Here is a 24,536-nt window from a genome sequence, read left to right on the forward strand (position 1 = left end):
AAAAGTGGTAGAAGAGCGGGTGGGGAATTGGGGGGAAACGACTGTAACAGATCGACCAGCTGTTGCCATTGTTTTTGTTTTCATTCTTCTTCTTTCACCGCCTCCCAAAAACCGGCTCCCACTCTCTCTGTCTCTCTTATACCGCTAGAGAAAATAAAGGAGGGGGAGAAGATGTGTGTTACAGAAGGAATGTTGCTTGGGCTTCTTCTGCTTCACCTTGTTCTTCCGCCTTTACTTTTCCTTCATCCATTTTCTAAGTGTTTGTGGTGGGTTGTTGTTGTTGTACAATTTGACCAAGTTGACAAATTGGCTGTGGCATTCCAACAACAAAAGAGACATTGGAAGAGAGACGGAGAGCGCATAAATCAAAATTAATGCCATACAATTATTAATTAATGTAATGAATGTGCTTTTGGCCAGCTTTTTGCTTAGACAGATGTTGGAAAATGCCAAAACAAGAGAGAGGGAGAGAAAGGAAGAGAGATTTTGTGAGTTGCACAAAAGGCTACTTGCTTAAATCATAATTTCTTGACCATTTCGCCTTAATTACGCATGCAAAGCTGCCAGCCGAGCGACAGAGATGGCGATGCTGTAATGACGTGAGCAGGACAGCATATGGTAGTAACTGCATTTACTGTTATGTGCCAGCTCCAGTACAGTGCTCACCCGAAAAAGAGAATTCACTTTGCTCCATCTCTGCTATAATCCCTTGCCCATATTTATTTTAACATTTCTACAAACAAGATTTATTAATTAATTACTATTAAAGCGTAATTCCTTTTCAGTTACCATTAGAGAGTGATCCCTGTGGAGAAATAACCTCCATTGCCCCAAAACGGAGCAACACCGAGCATTTACAACATAAATTGAAAAACTATTGACAACCCCAACGGCGACCTCCCCCCGCTGGGCATTATCACATGCGATAAATATTTATATGGAAATGTAATGACTGTCCAACCACCCGCCCCCTGACCACCCCCTGACCTTCCTTTTGCCCGCCTATGGCTTGGCCTTCGTCGCGCAATTAATGTCACCACATCCTTTGGGCCTTATTAATGTCCTTGGGCCTTCGGTCTGCCAAAGGGGGGGGTTCGATTTGGCAGTAAGGAGGAGGAGGGTTGGCCATTAATGCGACCACCACCCCTTGCGGCCGGTAAAAACAATTAATTTGGCCATAATGCAATTTATATCGGTTTCTGTTCCGCATTCGGATTGTTGTACAGTGGAAAAAATAAGGATAACTCTTTGTCAGTAAATTTATTTTGTATAATTGCTAGTATTTTAAGAATAATTAATATTAAATATTAAATAAAAACTTAAACAAGAAAGGAGACTACCTTTGAGAAACCGAAATTGATATATCCTTGCAGTTTAAAATTGAATTAAAGGATCGTATCGGAAATCGATCAATATTAAGCTTAAAATATCCGGTTTGAATGGATATTTCTTTATATTTTTATATGACAATTTGGTTGATAAAACAAAATTTAAAAAACTCATAATTAAGCCAAAAAGGATTTAATTTTAATTCCGGAAGCTGTCCTATGTTATTTTTTTTTTAATAAAAATACTACATACTCCATTTAAAATTAAGAAAAAAAAGATTTTTATAAGTTTTTTTATACAACTTTAATGATGTATCCCCTTTAAAAATGTTGAAAAAATTAAAAAAAAAAATTTTGCTGTCTAAGGTGGCTAGATCGACTCGGCTTTTGATGCTGATCAAGAATATATATGCTTTATGTGGTCGGAAATGATTCCTTCACAGCTTTAGGAGCTCCTGACTTAAATTATAATTCTCTCCCAGGGTATAATAATCTAAAAAAAAATAATAATAATAATAAAAAACTAAAATAAATAAAAACCATGTAGTTTACAATGTTTTCCCTTGGTGTAACTGCCTCTTATCCCCCCTAGATATTCTCCAGCTAAATTCTCCATTCTTTGGGCCGTCTCTTCTGGCCACAATAATGTGCATATTTCTGGTATGCCTCTGCCTGAGCGCTTTTGGTTTTTAAGGCCAAATGATTAATTATTAAAAACAACAACGACTACGACGACGATGCCACTGAGAAGAACAATTCGCGATGCCACCAGAGAAGGCAACGCCAGCGTTGTTTTGTTTTTAGCTTCCGCCCCACAAAGAAATTTTAATGGCCCTGAAACGGTCACAATTTGGATGGAAAATAATTCCAAAAACCTTCACCCACCCTCTCCACCACACCCACTCCTTTTAAAACGGGGCTGCGATGGATGAGACATTATTGTCTGTGGCTGTGGTTTTTTAAATTTTAGGATTCCATGAGCAGAGAATAGTTTGGAATATCATTCGAAGATGATTACAAAAGAATTTTAATTCTAAATAATATAATATATATGTATAAATATTTATTGAATTAGATATAACTTCCTGGAGCTGGGATAGTCACCAAATATTTCTAAAATAAATCTTGACAGTTGTTCTTAAGGTGAGTTTTATTTTTATAATGTTACTCTATATTTAGCAGGAAACCATTTTAAGCTGTATTTATTAAAGATACATGCCTGAAATATTTACATTTAAGGACATTAAATCGCTATTTATTGATTTTTTATATAATACATTTTTTGAACAAATCAAAGTTTAAAAAAACCATAGCTAAGCCAAAAAAGAATTAATTTCAAATCGGAAAGCTTTCCTGTGTTAGTTTTTGCAAGGTTAATAAAACTGCTTACTGAGGGTATAAATTTAATGATGTAACCCCTTTAAAAATGTTGAAAAAAATATTAATTATTTTCTTTTTAAAGGACAATGCTAGATCGACTTCCCTTTTTATACTGATCAAGAATATATATGGTTTATGGGGTCGAAAATGACTCCTTCTCTGCGTTTTAAGCTTCTAACTAAAATGTAAGTATAGTAATAATATAATACCATCTAAAAATGTTAAAATAAATCCTTTAAGCGTATATTGTACTATTTTTTAGGGGGTTATTATATTCTTTAAGAAGTTCAGTTATTTTTATTAATTACTAGGATTTATACATTTTGCAGAAAACTGTAATTTTCTTTTATGAAGCTTACAAAAATCACTTAAAAAGCCATCATAATTTTCCTTGCTTGAATCGAGAATGAATTTTCCGGTTGATTTAACAATAACCTTGTCAAATTATCTATGGGAGAGCCGCCCCTCCCCCCTTAATAATCAGAATAGGATTTTAATGACTTTAAATCAAATCTGTGCAGAGTTCCATCTCCCTCTCTCATACACATCTGCACTTGAATGGCTTTTCCACCGACATAATTGGGCAGTTCTCCGCCGATGACAAGAGCCACCCACCCACGTGGGGCGTTCGGGAAAAGCCCGCATGGAGCTGCCAGACGCACTGGTACCAGGCCTCCATCTCCATCTCCATCTCCTCTAGCTTCTGCTCAAGAAACAAAATTGTAAACAAACTGTCAAATCGGAGAAGCGCGAAACGAGAAATGTTTGGAGCACAATGGAGAGATATATGGAGGGATATATATATATATATATATATCTTGGGGGAAAATCTCTCTGGTTAAATCCAAAAATCCGACTGCAGTTGTCATCCAAAATGATGTGTGCAACATGGACACATGTACAAACAAGATACAGCTTGGGCATGAGATACATTCTGAGAACTTGTCTTGGAGCTATATTTTCCCCTATTTTAAATTATTAATAGTGAAAAAATGCATAACTTAACTTATGTTGAAAGTATCATAAAATTATAGAATATATTTATAATGAAAATAGAGTAAATTGTATCATAAAATAAATTTGTATCTCACAAAACAAGTTTATTCTACCTTTTAGAGAGCTTTTAATTAAAAAACAAGAACTAACTTAACTAAATTAGATATTTTTAAATTAATAACTAAGTTGTAAATTCAATATATTTTTCCAAAAATTTACTTACTTAATGGAATTCACAGTGACACTTAAAACTTCGGCAAATAAAAATAAACAAAATATGGCCAACAAACTCACCTGAAAAGAAAATGAAAAGAAGATGAAGGTAAGAAAATTGACATTAATTGAATTTCCTAGGTAAAAAGATAAACAAGAAAATGGCTTAAAATAATTAAAAACTTGCTCTTTTTTTGGTCGGAAAATTGTTCAGAGGCTCCCAGAGGCCATTGACTACCATTTTCAGCAGCTTGCAAGTGTGTATTTTTACGACTTTTCCGCCCCAGAAGTGCGAGAAAAGTGAACAAAAAAATTTATATTTTGTGGCAGGACAACTGGAGTCCTGTAATTAAATAATGCCCTGGCCGGTGCCCCTAAAAATTCGATGACAGGAAAAGCGAGGAAAACACACACAAAACACAAACAAAAACAAGAGAAAAAAAAAGTATTTTAACAGCATTTCAAGTTGAAAGAGAAGCCGAACAAGGAGCTAAGGTCCTGCGCCGGTGGAGGGGGTTTCGGTCCAGCTTCGTCTGGGGATTCCAGAGGATTTGGAGGGTCAGGGGTCACACTCACACACACACACACACACACACACACACAAAGACACGCACACGCACCGAACTATTGCTCCCCCAGGATAAATTAATAAATTTTCGCAGCGAAAGTTGCCAAAGCAACAAGGAAACGCAATGAAATACACACAAAGATATGGTAAGAGAAATACGATATATATATACATATGTATATATATGCCCACATATCTGGGCAAATAAACAAATATCATAGGCAAGATGGCCAAATGGCAAATGCCAAACTGCAAACAGTTTCAACATTTTCTGGTGACGAGGAAAATGCCCATGGAAATCATGATGATGATGAAGTTAAAGCCAAAGTTGTATGACATCTGGACAAATGCAATATTGTAAGATAATGTGTGTGTGTGTGTTTGGTGTGTGTCTACTATATATGGCAAATGCATTTCATGGATTGCAAATAGCAAACAAAAATAAATACACCGACTTTCTCTCTTGTGCTTCGTTTGGAAGAATTCACAGATGTCAGGGTTGGTTGGAGTTGGAGATTGAACACTTGATGGATGTATTTATCTGTATCTACACAAATTAACCCATCACAGATTGCATTATATTAAACGGTTTTCGAAATAAAATGATGGTATGCTTTTAGGCTAGGAATTATAGTGAGATTTTTCAAAGAATTCCTAGAAGAAAAGATATTAAATTATGTTAGGTATTTAAAATAAAATATTTCAAAAAGGAAGTTAATTTTATAACCGTCTTACTAAAACTTCTAACTGGATATATATAGTAATATAAATAAATATAATTATATATTAAAAAAATGAATAATTATATAAACCTTTAATAAACTTGTTTAATACTTATAATCTTTATTATATGTGGTTATAATCTAAATATTTACAAAAAAGCATGAAAATAAATAAGAAAACATATAAGAAATGTCATATAAACTATATATTTATAACAATCGGTTCTGAAAACCTCATAAGTTGTATAATTAGTTTAAGGTATAGAGCATAATTTAACAGGGTTATAAAGGACCTAATTTTAATTAACTGTCTTGCCAAACTTTAACCCATATTACCAGGGTTAATCAGAAAATTTTCAAGACATTTTCCATGTATGAATATAACCCCAAATAGGAACCGCATTTCAACCCTGAGACTCCATTTGAAGGCCCTACCATATCTATTAAACATGCGTGGCAAACACTTTAAAGTAATGCCACAACCCCTTGGAAAAGCCCCCCACTTAACAGCATCCCCTTGAAGTTTCCCCAAAAAACACCCTTTTCCTCATTTTCCTCCCCTCCCTCTCAACGCCCTTGCAATATAAAACGAAAGCAATAAAATTATGGGCAATTCCATTTTTGGCTTTTCACACCAAAAAAAGAGAAGAAGTGGAAGAAAAAGCAGAAGAGAAGAAAACTTTTTATCGAGGCAAAAATGGAAAAGTGAGCAAAAGTTTTTCCTCTTTTCCCCCGTTTTCCTTTTCTTATTTTTTTTTACGCCAAATATGGCAAATTAGCAGGCTGCGTTGCGTTTGCCCCCTTTTATATTTTCACTCTTCTGCACCATTTAATCAACAGAAAACACTTTTTATTGTGGAAAATTATGACATCGTTGTTTGCCTTAATGTTGGCTATTTTCCGCTGGTTGTTGTTAATGTCAAAAGTGTTATTGTTATGCAGACAATTATAGCCATGCGATAAAAATGCTTAGGAATTGGCCTGCGATGAGTTTCCCCCATTCCCTCCGTAATGAGACTTTTGCAAATGAGAAAATATGTTTATTAGGGTTTCAGTCAGTCAGACAGGATAATGCCGAGAGGGGGACGGAAAATTCTGGTTAAAAGGTGGGGAAAACTTTAAGCAGCAGCTGTGATCTTTCTGCCCATCAAAGTGTTTATTTATTGTGGCCCCAAAAACAGCTGCAAACTTGAGTAAACATAGTGAAAGTGAGATCACCAGGGACAAATCAAATTTGACTTTGATGATTCCGCCGCCACATTGAATCGGGGATCCCTTTTTGTCTAGAAAGTCATAATAATAAAAGACACTTTGAATGCAAAATGTGTAAACAAAGAAAACACACTTCCAAATTGGTAAATTTAATTGGTTTTTAAGTTAAAAAGGGGGCCTAATAAGTCTTAAAAGAATTAATTTGTAATAAAAATACAGGTCTGCAAATAAGTTTATAGCTTGGTATATAATTTAATTTAATTTAATTTACTATAATTGCTATAATTTACCATAAATACCATTTAATTAAAATGTATAAGGCAATTCAAGCTTTATTTAAGACTTTTATCTAAGTTACTAAGACTGGTTTAATGTCTTATTTATATATATTTTATGGTATATATTTAATGGTTAATACCACTTAAAATTGGAATCCAAACTACGTTAGTTAACCTTAACTTAACCTCTCGTTAAATTTGATTGAATAGTTTGAATGGAAAACTTTATTTTAATGTACACTCTAATGGTTTGGGGAAAACAAACCTTAATCTATGGCAATTTGCTCCACATTCTGGACAGGAATCGATCGTTTTTGGTGAAAATCGATCGGAAAACCGCATTCCAGTTTCGATGGAACAAGCATTACACCAACAATCATTACAACAACAACACCAAACATTATAACAACAACAACAATCACTCTGCCCATTCATCTTGGCCAATTATTGGTGCTAGAACCGGCAATCGATCGATCGTTGCTCTTGTGAAGCCTGACAACTAAGCACTTCCTGCCATTTCGCATACAAAATGACAGAAAGTGGGGATTGAATATAGTCCGATACTCTTCCAGGGGGGGTAATATTCCCTAAAACACTAAGTAAATTTGGGAATGGGTCTATATTTTATATTTACAATCTATTTAACGAAAAGATCATAAGGAATAAAAGCTCCGCAACCCTTTCGATATGAATCATTTCTTGAATTTTTGTTAAATAATTAGTCAAGTTTAGTAAGTGCATTTGTAGTCCTACTATCAATATTCTTATTGCGACTTCATCTATGTTTTTATGACCGCCACAAAAATAAGCAACCGGGAAGACTTTGTGCAAAAAGTGACTAAAATACGACCGGGTCGGCTGCCGCCGCCGCATCATTGTCGATCTTCTTGAGTATGAGAAGGCTCCCGACGCATAGTCTCCGTCTGACCCATATTTATTTTTGGCACTTTGGTATTTTGCAGTTGATGGGCTCCTGGTTGCCTCCTGGTCGATGCCACTAAATTATTTCAAAAGCAGCCACACAATATATGTACATATGTATATTAAAAGATATTGCTAACTAAAACATGAGGTTTGTTCTTAGGTATTACATTTGTTAACTTTTAGAGAGTTCCTTTCAATAGAAGACCGAGTCCAGGAGATCGTTGCCTTGGAACTTACCGAAATGGAAAGAATTTTTCCAGTATCTGGCGTCCCAGGCTGGTAGTTGTCATGATTTTCCTGCTCCCAAAGCTGGTTCAACGACGGCAGTGGCGCTATTGCCAGTGGTTCCTCCTTCTTTGTGCGGCAGGAAATGTGTTGCAACAAAGACAACAGCAGCAGCAGCAGCAGCAGAAGCTGTCTAGTCGGCGGCACAGGCATTAAACAACAACTGCGCACTGGGGCAATTGAAATACGCTTTAATTAAACTAATCAGAAGATATATACACCATATATAGACGGCGATATACTGAACAGACGCCCACACACAGAGGAGGGAGTCAGTCCGGGTCCGGGTTTCGGTTGCTCGAAAGATCGCGGTTCACAGTGTGTATACACAAACAGATTTTCATTCGTGGCTTTTCACTGGCCACTAAATTCACTAAAATATTATGAAAATATTTGTAATTGAAACAGAAACAAAAAAGAAAGGATGCAACAACGTTATAAACACTATTTCATTGCGCGACGCGATTAGCTCGAAGATACTTTTCACGATGCTCCTTTTAGACTGATTCATCAATCTTATATACATAGATATCTCTGGGTGTTAGAAAATTAAGTAAACTGTGACTAAGTTTGTTATTATCGGGAATGGGAATTATTGTGCGAAATTCTAAGGGGAAATATCTCTTTGTTTGAGATATATTTAAAAGAAAAATTGCAAAACAAAATACATATAATGGAATATTATAAAGATTATAGATCAAAGAAAAAAGTACCGATGAGTTCTATATTATTAATTTAAACAATAAATTAAAAAATTATGTAAGCTGTGACTAAGCTACTAATAATCGCAAATGGGAATTAATATAAGAAATGTAAAAGATAAATATATCTTTTGTTTAAAATATATATAGGCGGAAATTAGCAAAATATATAACATACATCCATATAGAGATCATACATCATAGCAAGGAAGTACTGATGATCATATTTATCATCATCATATTTAATAAATATCATATTTAATAAAAATAAATTATTTAAAGGAAGTTATTTGGATAGAACTCAGGATTATTCGTTGCTTTCTGGAAAAAGTTATTAGTTATTGATATTTGTATAACAAGAATACAGTTGATCAGACGCTGTGAAGGTCAAAGAATATAAATACCCAGAGATCCACAGGTTCTATCAAATATTTACTTGCATCACTGATATACTTTGTATATCACAATCTCAAAGAGGTAAATATAGATCTGGCTTGAAGCTATTATATGTACTTGAACGTTACTTTATGGATTAAAAAAGATTACTTTTTGTGATAATAAAACCAAAAAAGTCAATTCTTTCAGTTCAAGATGAACTCCTGATGATAAATTTATCAGAATTTGTTCGTAAGACCTTTAATTTGTTTTCAGATATATCTGCATTCCAAACCGATCTTTCAACTGTCTGTTTTGCTCCCACTTTTTGGGGGCCAAAGAAGCCAATGACCCCGAAGATACAAAAGATACAAAGATACCGAGATGGCAAAGCGGCAATTACATAAATTGCAATTTCATTTGTTTCTCATTTGTTTTTCGTTTGTTTCTTGTTTTGTTTTTTGCGTTTCTTCTACGTAAAAAAAAACTAAAAGTGTTTTTTCATTTTTATTGTTATTATCATCGTCATCAGTTTACCGTTAACCGTTAGACGGGCGAGTTACAGCACACACACGGTCGCCAAGCAAGTCACAAACGCAATTACAAGAGCGTAAAATACAATAAACACTTGAAAAAATATGTAAATTAAGATAATAATTTAGAAATAATTTAATTTAATTATTTAGAATATGAAAAAGTTATTTTTTGTAACTTAATACCTTGAAAATAATATCTAAACTTTGGTTAAAATATATATTAAATTATTTATAATATGAAACACTTATTTTATTGAATTATTTCATTAATTTAATTATTGTTTTCGCATTTTAGAACCTATTTTTGTTAAGATTTGTTTCAAGAAAACCAATTGTCATGGAATTTTTAAGTTTGCCAGCTTAGTTCTTGAATAATTTTGTGATTATTAATAAATTTCCTAAATATTTTTTCTCAGTACATCAGCAGCATCGCAAAAAGAATCATCAGCTTCTTTTTTTTTCCTTTTCAAATTGGGCTTTTGGCGAATTTCGAGGGAATCGTGAATCACTTTTGGGTTTTGTTTGCAAGCGGAGGTCAGGTAGGAGCAGAAGGAGGAGATGGGGGGCAAATGGTCACACCTTGGTGGATCGCGATCGAGTGGGGTTTCGAGTGGCACTTGGTCGGGGCTGCCCCCACAGAAACGGCGAGGAGACGACACTACGCGACGACGACGACAGAGACCGAGAAAAAGCTACCGAGACCCGCGCGTTCGCATCGAAAGTTTTCTTTTGAATGAAAAGCGGCGCCGATGGCGGCGTCTGTTGAGGTTGGAGCCTCTACTGCCGCTGCACTGTGGGGTCAGAACAGCCAGAGGGGTGATATAAATAGCAAAACTAAAAGAAGCTGCACCATAAAGATAAAACAAGCAGCAGATATTAAGCTAATAAGACTACTATAAGTATTTCAAAATCATTATATCCCCTGAAACTACACCAAAATCTAGATAACCAATTCTATAAGTTTAAAAAAGAATCACTAAAAAATTTACAATAAGAAAACGCACTTAATCCCACTGTGCTCTTCCAGGCCGTTGGGGCTTGCTCCCAGAGAGCGACAAAAAGCAGAGCACATCTCTCAGAGAGGGAGAGGAGCAAGCGATGCGAGGAGAGAGAGAGTCTAGCTGAATGCGTATGCGTACAAAGGACAAAAGGCGAAAAGGCTCTATGTCGCTGCCTCTCACGCTCTCTCTCTCTCTCTTTCTGTGGTCTCAGATTACTTTCTTTACTCTCGCCCACTCTCTATAGCTGTGGCTATCTTGCCGATCTACTCACTCCAAGGCAAGTTCAATCAACTTCAATTAGGAGATGGCAATTAAATCGATAAGCGACAGCAACGACAACAACAACAACGCATGCAAATTAATTAGACAGTTTTGCTGCCTCTGCTGCTTCTGTCTAATGGAAATCCAATTGAGCTGGAAACTATTTCAGAGCTTTCAGCCAGCTTGACCGGCTTTTCTAGCTCGCCTTTTGAGCAATTTTCTCTCTGGACATGCCGCGGCATTTCGTATTTTCTGCGTCTGGTTTTTCCCGCTTTTCCTCTGTCCATTGGCCTTTTCCAGTTTGATATTTCTTCTTTTTTTTTTTTGCGGCAGATGCGGAAGTGTGTGAAAGAGAAAGCGCCTAATCCTATAAGAGAGCCGGCGCCGGGGGGGTCGAAGCAGCGCCAAAACAAGTGCAACCGCAAAATACCATGGAAATTGTAACATTGGAGTGGAACGGCAAATGGGTGCTGGAGTGGGAGTGCAAGTGGGAGAGCTACATAGACGTTCCCTCTGGGAGGGAGCAGCAAAAGAACTGTTGACACCGAGAGAGGAACAATGGAAAGGGAGTGAAAGAGTGAGCAACAGGATCATTCCATTTTACATTGAAAAAAATTCTGGCGACGCTTGAATTTAATTAAATATTAATTTAATTAAATTAATTCTTTCATTTTGTGGTGAATATATTTAAATTGCTTTATGGTTGGCATTTTAAAGGAGCCTTTTTTTGTTAATAATATAAAAATCAAGTGCTTTTCCTGGAAATACCTTGATTAACTTTACCCTTTTCCTGAAAATCCCACAGAAAATCTAGTGACTAGTGACTGGTATTAGATATTCCCCATTATTACCGTCAACTAGCCATATAAAACTGATAGACATATTAACCCACTACTCCACATTGCTGCCGCTCTCAGACAGCGTCAGACAAAGTAGCAATTTTCAGCTCAGTTGCGTGTTGTTTTTCCGCACTGCTTGTGGGTGTTTCTGGGTACTTCGAGGGGGGTGTAAGAGACGGTTTTCCACAGGAAAGGGGGAGGACTGTGAATGGCCGGTAGGCGGGGCGGTAGTGAAGCATGCATGACAGACACGCGAATGCAATAAAAACGAACGTCTTCGTCGTTGTCGAAATTTAGTGGATCCCATTATCCCCTTTTTGGAATCTTCATTTCAAAACTATTTCAGCTCTATTTTTGCAAAACAAGAAGATAAAACTATAAACAAAGAACCAAAAGCCAAAAAGCATTTGTGAAAATTAACCAAAATATGGAGCAAAAGATCTCATGAAAAATAATGAAAATGTCTGCGAAAAATAACTATGAAAATACATAATTTCCTAGGTTTTATAATATTTGAGATAGTTGACAAAATAAATACAACTGTTATGCTTTTAAGAAGAATATTTTATAAATATTTTAGTTTGCAATTAAAATAAATAAAAAATAAATTAAAAATAGTTTCCGAAAATCAATCCAAACTATTCTTAATGTTTGCATTCTTTGAATCTTTGAATATTTATTGTATTTTAATATGGTACTCTTATCGGTAAATTAAAGATTTAAATATTAATATGTAAATGTAAAGATTTAAATAATTATTTATGAAGTCCAGGTTATAAGCAAATTTTAATACTAAAATTGCAGAAAATATTTTTTTTTTAGTTTCAACAAATAATATTACCAGCAGTAGTTATATATAGTAAAATAATGCAGAATGCATAATGACTTTACCATTTTTTCTATTCCCAAATTGCCCAAAAAAAAAGGGTAAACAAACGCCGCAACGTTTCCATTTCACAAGGGCTAAAATTGACAGCCACAAGAGAGGATCGTATCTCCTTAGTGGCTCCCCCCCTCTCTCTCTTCCGCTCTTGAGTTCAACTTTCAGAGCGAGAGCACCTGAAGCCAGAGCAGCAAAAAAAATTGGCGCGCGAAAGTAGTGAAAACCAAGGATGAAAGCAAAGTGGAAATAGTGTTGTCTCACTCACCCCTTTGCATTTCTTATAGCCTGAGTGGCCGACGGCTTGTTGCTGGACCTAACGCATACACACGCACATGAAAAATTAGAAGAAAAATTGAAAACCCTTTAATTTCGAAGGTATTGCACATTTTCATGGATTTTCTTTGGCCGCAGGTTGATGGCGGTACCTTCCTACACCTATTGCACTTCCACATGAAAAAAAACCAACAAAATTAGCCAAGAAAACCGCACTGCCCTTGGCCGTTCACACACACACGGGGTTTCCATTCGGAAAAACACCCAACCGAGGGTTTCCCGGCCGCCCCCCCTTCACTTTCACTAGTCACTGGGTGGGGATCACGTTTTCCCGCAATTTCCACACCTCTACCGGGTTTTTCCGCGGCGTTTTCCCGTGTTTTTCGATTTTTCACCGGAGCGACGATCCTCCCCCGTCGGGATATTTTTTTGTTCTGGTCGGCCGCTCACCCACGCTCTTTCGTCCGCTCTGTTAGCAGTCTGCTCCTGCAACTTAACAGCCCCATGTTAAGATGCTCTAACCCAGAGAGTTAACATAGATCGTTCAGCGGAGGGTGTGAGGAACTGCAATGGCCGCCGGGAGAGGACGCTCAGTGGTATTGAAAGGCGGATGATGAGCTTAGGCTTTTAGGCGAGATGCGGGAAGGAGACACGGAGATGTGTGCTCCTGCAACTTAACAGCCCCATGTTAAGATGCTCTAACCCAGAGAGTTAACATAGATCGTTCAGCGGAGGGTGTGAGGAACTGCAATGGCCGCCGGGAGAGGACGCTCAGTGGTATTGAAAGGCGGATGATGAGCTTAGGCTTTTAGGCGAGATGCGGGAAGGAGACACGGAGATGTGTGCTCCTGCAACTTAACAGCCCCATGTTAAGATGCTCTAACCCAGAGAGTTAACATAGATCGTTCAGCGGAGGGTGTGAGGAACTGCAATGGCCGCCGGGAGAGGACGCTCAGTGGTATTGAAAGGCGGATGATGAGCTTAGGCTTTTAGGCGAGATGCGGGAAGGAGACACGGAGATGTGTGCTCCTGCAACTTAACAGCCCCATGTTAAGATGCTCTAACCCAGAGAGTTAACATAGATCGTTCAGCGGGGGGTGTGAGGAACTGCAATGGCCGCCGGGAGAGGACGCTCAGTGGTATTGAAAGCCGGATGATGAGCTTAGGCTTTTAGGCGAGAGGCGGGAAGGGGACACGGAGATGTCGTTAAACTCAGCTGGACGCTTTCAACACACTGTTCGTTTTGATTTGGACTGGGAATACAGTCCAATTGGAATCTAATGGGAAATTGATAACGACGCTTGACTCTTCATTTTCTAATAGGGCTCAGTAAAAATAAATAAAAAATAGATAAATAAAGGGGGGAAAAATAAATGATAAATAAATAAATTTAAAAACTGTATAATTTCATATACTTATTTATGGAGTTCAGTTTATAAGCACAATTTAATTTTAAAATCGTATATAATAATTTTCTCTTAAATTTCAATAAAAAATAATACCAGCAGGAGATATATATAATTAAATGATGCATAAATTAAATAATTGTATATTTAATTAGAGTTTCATTAAGTTCCCCTTGCCTTTAGCCGTTTTCTATTCCCAAGTTGCCCAAAAAAAAAAGGGTAAACAAACGCCGCAACGTTTCCATTTCACAAGGGACAAAATTGACAGCCACAAGAGAGGATCGTATCTCCTTAGTGGCTCCCCCTCTCTCTCTCTCTCACCCTTCCGCTCTTGAGTTTAACTTTCAGAGCGAGAGCACCTGAAGCCAGAGCAGCGAAAAAAATTGGCGCGCGAAAGTAGTGAAAACCAAGGATGAAAGCAAAGTGGAAATAGTGTTGTCTCACTCACCCCTTTGCATTTCTTATAGTCTGAGTGGCCGACGGCTTGTTGCTGGACCTAACGCATACACACGCACATGAAAAATTTGAAGAAAAATTGAAAACCTTCTAATTTCGAAGGTATTGCACATTTTCGTGGATTTTCTTTGGCCGCAGGTTGATGGCGGTACCTTCCTACACCAATTGCACTTGCACATGAAAAAAAACCAACAAAATTAGCCAAGAAAACCGCATTTCCCTTGGCCGTTCACACACACACGGGGTTTCCCTTCGGAAAAACACCCAAACGAGGGTTTCCCGGCCGCCCCCCCTTCACTTTCACTAGTCACAGGGTGGGGATCACGTTTTCCCGCAATTTCCACACCTCTACCGGGTTTTTCCGCGGCGTTTTCCCGTGTTTTTCGATTTTTCACCGGAGCGACGATCCTCCCCCGTCGGGATATTTTTTTGTTCTGGTCGCCCGCTCACCCACGCTCTTTCGTCCGCTCTGTTAGCAGTCTGCTCCTGCAACTTAACAGCCCCATGTTAAGATGCTCTAACCCAGAGAGTTAACATAGATCGTTCAGCGGAGGGTGTGAGGAACTGCAATGGCCGCCGGGAGAGGACGCTCAGTGGTATTGAAAGGCGGATGATGAGCTTAGGCTTTTAGGCGAGAGGCGGGAAGGGGACACGGCGATGTAGTTAATTTCAGCTGGACGCTTCGAACAAACTGTCCGTTTTGATTTGGACGGGAAATTCGTTCCAATTGGGATATAATGGGAAATCGATAGATTGACGCTTACTTTCCTAATAGGGCTCAGTAAAAACAAATAAAAAAATTAGTAAATGAAGGAAAAAAGAAGTAAATAAAAATTAATTAATTTAAAGAACACATCACATTTCTACACAAAATAATCCTTCAGTTTAAAAGCTCTCTGAATCAAACTTTGCAGTTAGATTTCTATATACTCTCACTCGTATATAAGTTGGAACAGGCCAGATCGGACGACTATATAATTTATAATTTTGACTCCTTCACTGCTTTAGAAGCTCCTGACTAAAATTATAATACTCTGCAAGCAAACATTTTTTGAAATGCAATAAATATATGATCACCTTTAATCATATTAAAATAATTTAATTATAATAATAAAATAAAATAAATAAAACCATATTTTATAGTTTCTCTCTTAGTAAACCTGTATTAACACATTCGTATGAAATTTTAGTTAACTTTTAGTTCAAGCTAAAATGAAAAACTTGTTTAAAAAACTGACAAATATTATCATGCAAAAATGCTTTAAAAACATTGTTTACGAATGGTTTTTAGACCGAAGCTAAACTTATGGTTAAAGTTATGGACTTGGTCTTGTACATTTTCTTTGGTGTTTTTCTCCTTTTATGTTTATTTACGATGTAACCGCAAAGCAAACGAAAAAATGCCAACAAATTGAATTTCCAGTCAGAAAAAGGGAAGAGAAAAAAAACAGCTTTATGACTTTGGCTAACTTTTGGTACGTGCAGTGAAAAACCAAACTGAAAAGTGCCCCGGAATTCGGGAAAAACGGCAGCAAAACTGTTGCATGCTTTTAGGCCGGAAATTATATGCACGATGTGACCGTTAGTCAAGAGAAGGAAAACAAGACTTTTCCTACATTTCCCAGCTGCCTGGGTGTGCCATAAGGTGTGTGTGAATGTGTGAAAGAAGGTACTCTATGGCCCAGAATTGGCTTCATAATTTCTGTAGGACAGGGAAAATATATTTGTTTATTCATTTAATTTGTTATAAAAATTTTTAAGACATTCCCTAAACTTTAACTTATGTATATTGGTTTAGAAAAAATTATCTAAGCATTATTTCTCTTAATATAAAACACAGAAAGCAAGTTAATCTTAATTTCTTTTATATTCAAATAAAATCCATAGCCTAATCATTTCCTAAGAGGATTAGCCATTTTCAATACCCCCTGCTTTACCTCCAAAAAATACACATATTTGAGGTAAAACCTGCACCTGTCCTGCCATGTCCTGTGAGTGTGCATGCGTGATAAATGGCTTTTATCTTTTTAGAGCACTTCAATGCACACACGCACACTTTTTCCCATTGGAAAAATGCAAAAAAAGAAAAGAAGAAAAGCTGAAATAAAATAAAAAGAAAGAGCCGGCGAAAAAAATTATCCAACGCCGCCTGCCTGCCGCTTTTCTTCTTTTCTTTTCTTTTTTTTTTTTGGCGTGGCAGCATCTGGCGTCTGCTAGCTTCACGTCATGCGTCCTTGCCACCCCTTGGTTGTCCTTTTCTTGCCGCATTATGAGCAAGTTAATTATGGTGTCTGATATTTTGTCCTACACTCCTTTTATTCCGAGTCCTTTGCTCTTTTGCCTTCAGTGCTTTTTGAGCTAAAGCTGAAACTATGGGCTACAGAAAGTCCTTTAGCTTTAGCTAAGAGAAGGTTATAATAAGCTTTAACTTATAATAAAGTCTGGGAAATCTGGGGAAATATGTGTAGTTATTGGAATACAAATATTACATTTAATTGAAAGCCATAGCAGTTATAGCTCGCACTTATCCTGTATCTAAGTTTATTATTAAGCATACAGTGTATAAATAAATATTTAAACTATTAAAGTAAATAAATAAATAAATATTTAAGTTATTATCGGAACAACTAAACCTAGACGCCAAAGAGCATGACTCACTGCCGGAAAACTCCGTTGAACTTTTCCCATCTCAAGCTCCCAGTCTTTCTCTTAGCTTCTAGTTTTCCCTTGCCCTCATTCATTAATATTTAAGCGTCGTCGATTCAATCGATCCACATAAAATGGGCAAAAGTCGAGTCAGAAAGGAGTCAACGGAGGAAGGGGAGTTTTCTTGGGGTTTTCCTATATTTTCCCCACCCCCGCCTTTGGTCCAGTCCAATCAAGTGTGAGGCTGATGGACAGGGCTGATGCGGCGCATCAACTCAAATCGAAGCTGATATAGTTCCGCCTTTTTTCGTCCGACGTTTAATGAGCGAAAAGTAATTACTTAATTAGTTTGTGTGTGTGTGTGTGTGTATTTCGGTGGCCTGCACCATAATAATCATCATCATGCCTCCCGGGTAGCCTCATTAAAGCAGCTTAGCTGCCTGATGCTCTCTAGACTTGGCCAAAACGCATTTAAACTTGATTAGTTTTATGGCCAAGTGGCGGGAAAACTGTCGCCGAGCGGCAGTCACGCCCTCCCCCCCTCAGCAAGCAAATCAAAATCACATCAATGACCGGTCGGTTGCCGTATTGATTGACAATTCCACCACCCTTCGATTTCTCCCTCCATTTCCCATCGATTTGCCTGTTTTCCCCACCTATAAAATATAAAAAAATATTATGGCCGCATAAAAACGTTCCGTTGCCTACTCTCGGGCTGTGTTTTTTTATGTCAAGCTACAGATGCAGACTCAAATACAAATACAGAAAGAGATACTTGCACCGGAAACAAAAAAGAACAAATTTTACAAATAAAATAATAATAATAAAGAAAATATTCATTAAAAATCAAAATTGGACTATTTAAAGAGTTAAATTATATTTCAATTTAAACAAGAAAGGAAGCTAACTTCGGCACGCCGAAGTTTATATACCCTTGCAGATAGAACTTCTATGACTAGGAATCCATACAATATAAATTATAAATATTTGTGTTAAAAAACAATGAAGGAATACCTGCTTTCATTTCATTCACCTATACATATTATATTTCCACTTTTACATTCACAGATTTGTATATTTCCTCTACATCAAACGATTAATTGTATGGCACCTACATATATGATACAAAATTGACACAAAATTTAAGACTAATATAAAATGGCTATACCTCAAATTTGATGAAAATCTGTTGAAAACTGAAAAAGTTATAATTTTTAATTGTATTCATTTCTCTATCGTTCCTATGGGAGCTATATAATATAGTAGTCCGATATTAATAAAATTTTACGCAAAATTGTAGAATATAATAAAATGGCTATATCTCAAATTTGATGAAATTCTGTTGAGCAGCTATATGATATAGTCGTCCGATCTGGCCCGTTCCGACATATATACGAGTGAGAGTATATAGAAGGCTAACTAAAAAGTTTAATTCAGATAGCTTTAAAACTGACAGACTAGTTTGCGTAGAAACGGACAGACGGACAGACGGACATGGCTAGATCGACTTGGCTGTTGATCCTGATCAAGAATATATTTATATGGTCGAAGGTGTCTCCTTCACTGCAATGCAAACTTCTGACTGAAATTATTATACCCTGCAATGGTATAAACAGGAAGACAAAACTCACAAAATAATTATGAAATTATGAAGAAAAATAGTTCATTTTATTTCTCTTTATTTTCTATTATTTATCTTTATTTATCTATTATTTATTTATTTTTATTTAACCTAAGCCTTAGCCTTAGCGTAGCTATCGATTTCCCATTAGATCCCAGTTGGACTGCATTTCCAGTCCAAATCAAAACGAACAAGGTGTTGAAAGCGTCCAGCTGAGATTAACGACATCTCCGTGTCCCCTTCCCGCCTCTCGCCTAAAAGCCTAAGCTCATCATCCGCCTTTCAATACCACTGAGCGTCCTCTCCCGGCGGCCATTGCAGTTCCTCACACCCTCCGCTGAACGATCTATGTTAACTCTCTGGGTTAGAGCATCTTAACATGGGGCTGTTAAGTTGCAGGAGCAGACTGCTAACAGAGCGGACGAAAGAGCGTGGGTGAGCGGGCGACCAGAACAAAAAAATATCCCGACGGGGGAGGATCGTCGCTCCGGTGAAAAGTCGAAAAACACGGGAAAACGCCGCGGAAAAACCCAGTAGAGGTGTGGAAATTGCGGGAAAACGTGATCCCCACCCAGTGACTAGTGAAAGTGAAGGGGGGGCGGCCGTTAAACTCTCGTTTCAGGTTTTTTTCCGAAAGGAAACCCCGTGTGTGTGTGAACGGCCAAGGGAAATGCGGTTTTCTCGGCTAATTTTCTTGATTTTTTTTTATGTGCAAGTGCAATTGGTGTAGGAAGGTACCGCCATCAACCTGCGGCCAAAGAAAATCCATGAAAATGTGCAATACTTTCGAAATTAGAAGGTTTTCAATTTTTCTTCTAATTTTTCCAGTGCGTGTGTATGCGTTAGGTCCAGCAACAAGCCGTCGGCCCCTCAGGCTATAAGAAATGCAAAGGGGTGAGTGAGACAACACTATTTCCACTTTGCTTTCATCCTTGGTTTTCACTACTTTCGCGCGCCAATTTTTTTCGCTGCTCTGGCTTCAGGTGCTCTCGCTCTGAAAGTTAAACTCAAGAGCGGAAGGGTGAGAGAGAGAGAGGGGGAGCCACTAAGGAGATACGATCCTCTCTTGTGGCTGTCAATTTTGTCCCTTGTGAAATGGAAACGTTGCGGCCTTTGTTTACCCTTTTTTTTGGGCAACTTGGGATTAGAAAAAAAGCTAAAGGCAAGGGAAACTTAATAAAACTCTAATTAAATATACAATTATTTAATTTATGCATTATTTAGTTATATATATCTCCTGCTGGTATTATTTTTTTATTGAAATTTAAAAGAAAATTATTATATACAATTTTAAAATTAAATTGTGCTTATAAACTGAACTTCATAAATAAGTATATAAAATTATACAGTTTTGAAATTTAAATATTTATTATTTATTTTTTCCCCCTTTAATCTATTTTTTATTTATTTTTACTGAGCCCTATTAGAAAAATAAGAGTCAAGCGTCAGGCTATCGATTTCCCATTAGATCCCAATTGGACTGCATTCCCAGTCCAAATCAAACCGAACAGTGTGTTGAAAGCGTCCAGCTGAGATTAACGACATCTCCGTGTCCCCTTCCCGCCTCTCGCCTAAAAGCCTAAGCTCATCATCCGCCTTTCAATACCACTGAGCGTCCTCTCCCGGCGGCCATTGCAGTTCCTCACACCCTCCGCTGAACGATCTATGTTAACTCTCTGGGTTAGAGCATCTTAACATGGGGCTGTTAAGTTGCAGGAGCACACATCGCCGTGCCCCTTCCCCCCTCTTGCCTAAAAGCCTAAGCTCATTATCCGCCTTTCAATACCACTGAGCGTCCTCTCCCGGCGGCCATTGCAGTTCCTCACACCCTCCGCTGAACGATCTATGTTAACTCTCTGGGTTAGAGCATCTTAACATGGGGCTGTTAAGTTGCAGGAGCAGACTGCTAACAGAGCGGACGAAAGAGCGTGGGTGAGCGGGCGACCAGAACAAAAAAATATCCCGACGGGGGAGGATCGTCGCTCCGGTGAAAAATCGAAAAACACGGGAAAACGCCGCGGAAAAACCCGGTAGAGGTGTGGAAATTGCGGGAAAACGTGATCACCACCCAGTGACTAGTGAAAGTGAAGGGGGGGCGGCCGGGAAACCCTCGGTTGGGTGTTTTTCCGAAGGGAAACCCCGTGTGTGTGTGAACGGCCAAGGGAAATGCGGTTTTCTTGGCTAATTTTGTTGGTTTTTTTTCATGTGGAAGTGCAATAGGTGTAGGAAGGTACCGCCATCAACCTGCGGCCAAAGAAAATCCACGAAAATGTGCAATACCTTCGAAATTAGAAGGTTTTCAATTTTTCTTCAAATTTTTCATGTGCGTGTGTATGCGTTAGGTCCAGCAACAAGCCGTCGGCCACTCAGGCTATAAGAAATGCAAAGGGGTGAGTGAGACAACACTATTTCCACTTTGCTTTCATCCTTGGTTTTCACTACTTTCGCGCGCCAATTTTTTTTGCTGCTCTGGCTTCAGGTGCTCTCGCTCTGAAAGTTGAACTCATGAGCGGAAGAGAGAGAGGGGGGGAGCCACTAAGGAGATACGATCCTCTCTTGTGGCTGTCAATTTTGGCCCTTGTGAAATGGAAACGTTGCGGCGTTTGTTTACCCTTTTTTTTTTGGGCAATTTGGGATTAGAAAAAAAGCTAAAGGCAAGGGAAACTTAATGAAACTCTAATTAAATATACAATTATTTAATTGATGCATTATTTTATTATATATAACTCCTGCTGGTATTATTTTTTATTGAAATTTAAGAGAAAATTATTATATACGATTTTAAAATTAAATTGTGCTTATAAACTGAACTTCATAAATAAGTATATGAAATTATACATATTTTAAATTTATATATTTATCATTTATATTTTCCCCCCTTTATTTATCTATTTTTATTTATTTTCACTAAGCCCTATTAGAAAAATAAGAGTCAAGCGTCAGACTATCGATTTCCCATTAGATCCCAATTGGACTGCACATCCAGTCCAAATCAAAACGAACAAGGTGTTGAAAGCGTCCAGCTGAGATTAACGACATCTCCGTGTCCCCTTCCCGCCTCTCGCCTAAAAGCCTAAGCTCATCATCCGCCTTTCAATACCACTGAGCGTCCTCTCCCGGCGGCCATTGCAGTTCCTCACACCCTCCGCTGAACGATCTATGTTAACTCTCTGGGTTAGAGCATCTTAACATGGGGCTGTTAAGTTGCAGGAGCACACATCGCCGTGCCCCTTCCCCCCTCTTGCCTAAAAGCCTAAGCTCATTATCCGCCTTTCAATACCACTGAGCGTCCTCTCCCGGCGGCCATTGCAGTTCCTCACACCCTCCGCTGAACGATCTATGTTAACTCTCTGGGTTAGAGCATCTTAACATGGGGCTGTTAAGTTGCAGGAGCAGACTGCTAACAGAGCGGACGAAAGAGCGTGGGTGAGCGGGCGACCAGAACAAAAAAATATCCCGACGGGGGAGGATCGTCGCTCCGGTGAAAAATCGAAAAACACGGGAAAACGCCGCGGAAAAACCCGGTAGAGGTGTGGAAATTGCGGGAAAACGTGATCACCACCCAGTGACTAGTGAAAGTGAAGGGGGGGCGGCCGGGAAACCCTCGGTTGGGTGTTTTTCCGAATGGAAACCCCGTGTGTGTGTGAACGGCCAAGGGCAGTGCGGTTTTCTTCGCTAATTTTGTTGGTTTTTTTTCATGTGGAAGTGCAATAGGTGTAGGAAGGTACCGCCATCAACCTGCGGCCAAAGAAAATCCATGAAAATGTGCAATACCTTCGAAATTAGAAGGTTTTCAATTTTTCTTCAAATTTTTCATGTGCGTGTGTATGCGTTAGGTCCAGCAACAAGCCGTCGGCCACTCAGGCTATAAGAAATGCAAAGGGGTGAGTGAGACAACACTATTTCCACTTTGCTTTCATCCTTGGTTTTCACTACTTTCGCGCGCCAATTTTTTTCGCTGCTCTGGCTTCAGGTGCTCTCGCTCTGAAAGTTAAACTCAAGAGCGGAAGGGTGAGAGAGAGAGAGGGGGAGCCACTAAGGAGATACGATCCTCTCTTGTGGCTGTCAATTTTGTCCCTTGTGAAATGGAAACGTTGCGGCCTTTGTTTACCCTTTTTTTTGGGCAACTTGGGATTAGAAAAAAAGCTAAAGGCAAGGGGAACTTAATGAAACTCTAATTAAATATACAATTATTTAATTGATGCATTATTTTATTATATATAACTCCTGCTGGTATTATTTTTTATTGAAATTTAAGAGAAAATTATTATATACGATTTTAAAATTAAATTGTGCTTATAAACTGAACTTCATAAATAAGTATATGAAATTATACATATTTTAAATTTATATATTTATCATTTATATTTTCCCCCCTTTATTTATCTATTTTTATTTATTTTCACTAAGCCCTATTAGAAAAATAAGAGTCAAGCGTCAGACTATCGATTTCCCATTAGATCCCAATTGGACTGCACATCCAGTCCCAATCACAACGAACAAGGTGTTGAAAGCGTCCAGCTGAGATTAACGACATCTCCGTGTCCCCTTCCCGCCTCTCGCCTAAAAGCCTAAGCTCATCATCCGCCTTTCAATACCACTGAGCGTCCTCTCCCGGCGGCCATTGCAGTTCCTCACACCCTCCGCTGAACGATCTATGTTAACTCTCTGGGTTAGAGCATCTTAACATGGGGCTGTTAAGTTGCAGGAGCAGACTGCTAACAGAGCGGACGAAAGAGCGTGGGTGAGCGGGCGACCAGAACAAAAAAATATCCCGACGGGGGAGGATCGTCGCTCCGGTGAAAAATCGAAAAACACGGGAAAACGCCGCGGAAAAACCCGGTAGAGGTGTGGAAATTGCGGGAAAACGTGATCACCACCCAGTGACTAGTGAAAGTGAAGGGGGGGCGGCCGGGAAACCCTCGGTTGGGTGTTTTTCCGAATGGAAACCCCGTGTGTGTGTGTGAACGGCCAAGGGCAGTGCGGTTTTCTTGGCTAATTTTGTTGGTTTTTTTTCATGTGCAAGTGCAATAGGTGTAGGAAGGTACCGCCATCAACCTGCGGCCAAAGAAAATCCACGAAAATGTGCAATACCTTCGAAATTAGAAGGTTTTCAATTTTTCTTCAAATTTTTCATGTGCGTGTGTATGCGTTAGGTCCAGCAACAAGCCGTCGGCCACTCAGGCTATAAGAAATGCAAAGGGGTGAGTGAGACAACACTATTTCCACTTTGCTTTCATCCTTGGTTTTCACTACTTTCGCGCGCCAATTTTTTTTGCTGCTCTGGCTTCAGGTGCTCTCGCTCTGAAAGTTGAACTCATGAGCGGAAGAGAGAGAGGGGGGGAGCCACTAAGGAGATACGATCCTCTCTTGTGGCTGTCAATTTTGGCCCTTGTGAAATGGAAACGTTGCGGCGTTTGTTTACCCTTTTTTTTTTGGGCAATTTGGGATTAGAAAAAAAGCTAAAGGCAAGGGAAACTTAATAAAACTCTAATTAAATATACAATTATTTAATTTATGCATTATTTAGTTATATATATCTCCTGCTGGTATTATTTTTTTATTGAAATTTAAAAGAAAATTATTATATACGATTTTAAAATTAAATTGTGCTTATAAACTGAACTTCATA

General features: G+C 38.3%; 1 protein-coding gene and 1 long non-coding RNA gene across 2 annotated transcripts in view; both read right to left on the reverse strand.

The window, feature by feature from the left end:
- Positions 1-24,536, reverse strand: part of spri (Src homology 2 domain-containing protein sprint) — a 133,121-nt gene that overhangs the window by 69,727 nt on the left and 38,858 nt on the right. The gene's annotated exons all lie outside the window — the stretch shown is intronic.
- Positions 8,195-10,257, reverse strand: LOC147643360 (uncharacterized). Its single transcript, XR_015272461.1, has 2 exons — positions 10,098-10,257; positions 8,195-8,279 (listed from the first exon to the last, which is right to left on the reverse strand). It is a non-coding gene; the product is annotated as an uncharacterized LOC147643360 (long non-coding RNA).

Source organism: Drosophila serrata, unplaced genomic scaffold, assembly GCF_035046125.1.
Source record: "Drosophila serrata isolate PLE 108 unplaced genomic scaffold, ASM3504612v1 contig_276, whole genome shotgun sequence".
NCBI classification, from domain to species: domain Eukaryota; kingdom Metazoa; phylum Arthropoda; class Insecta; order Diptera; family Drosophilidae; genus Drosophila; species Drosophila serrata.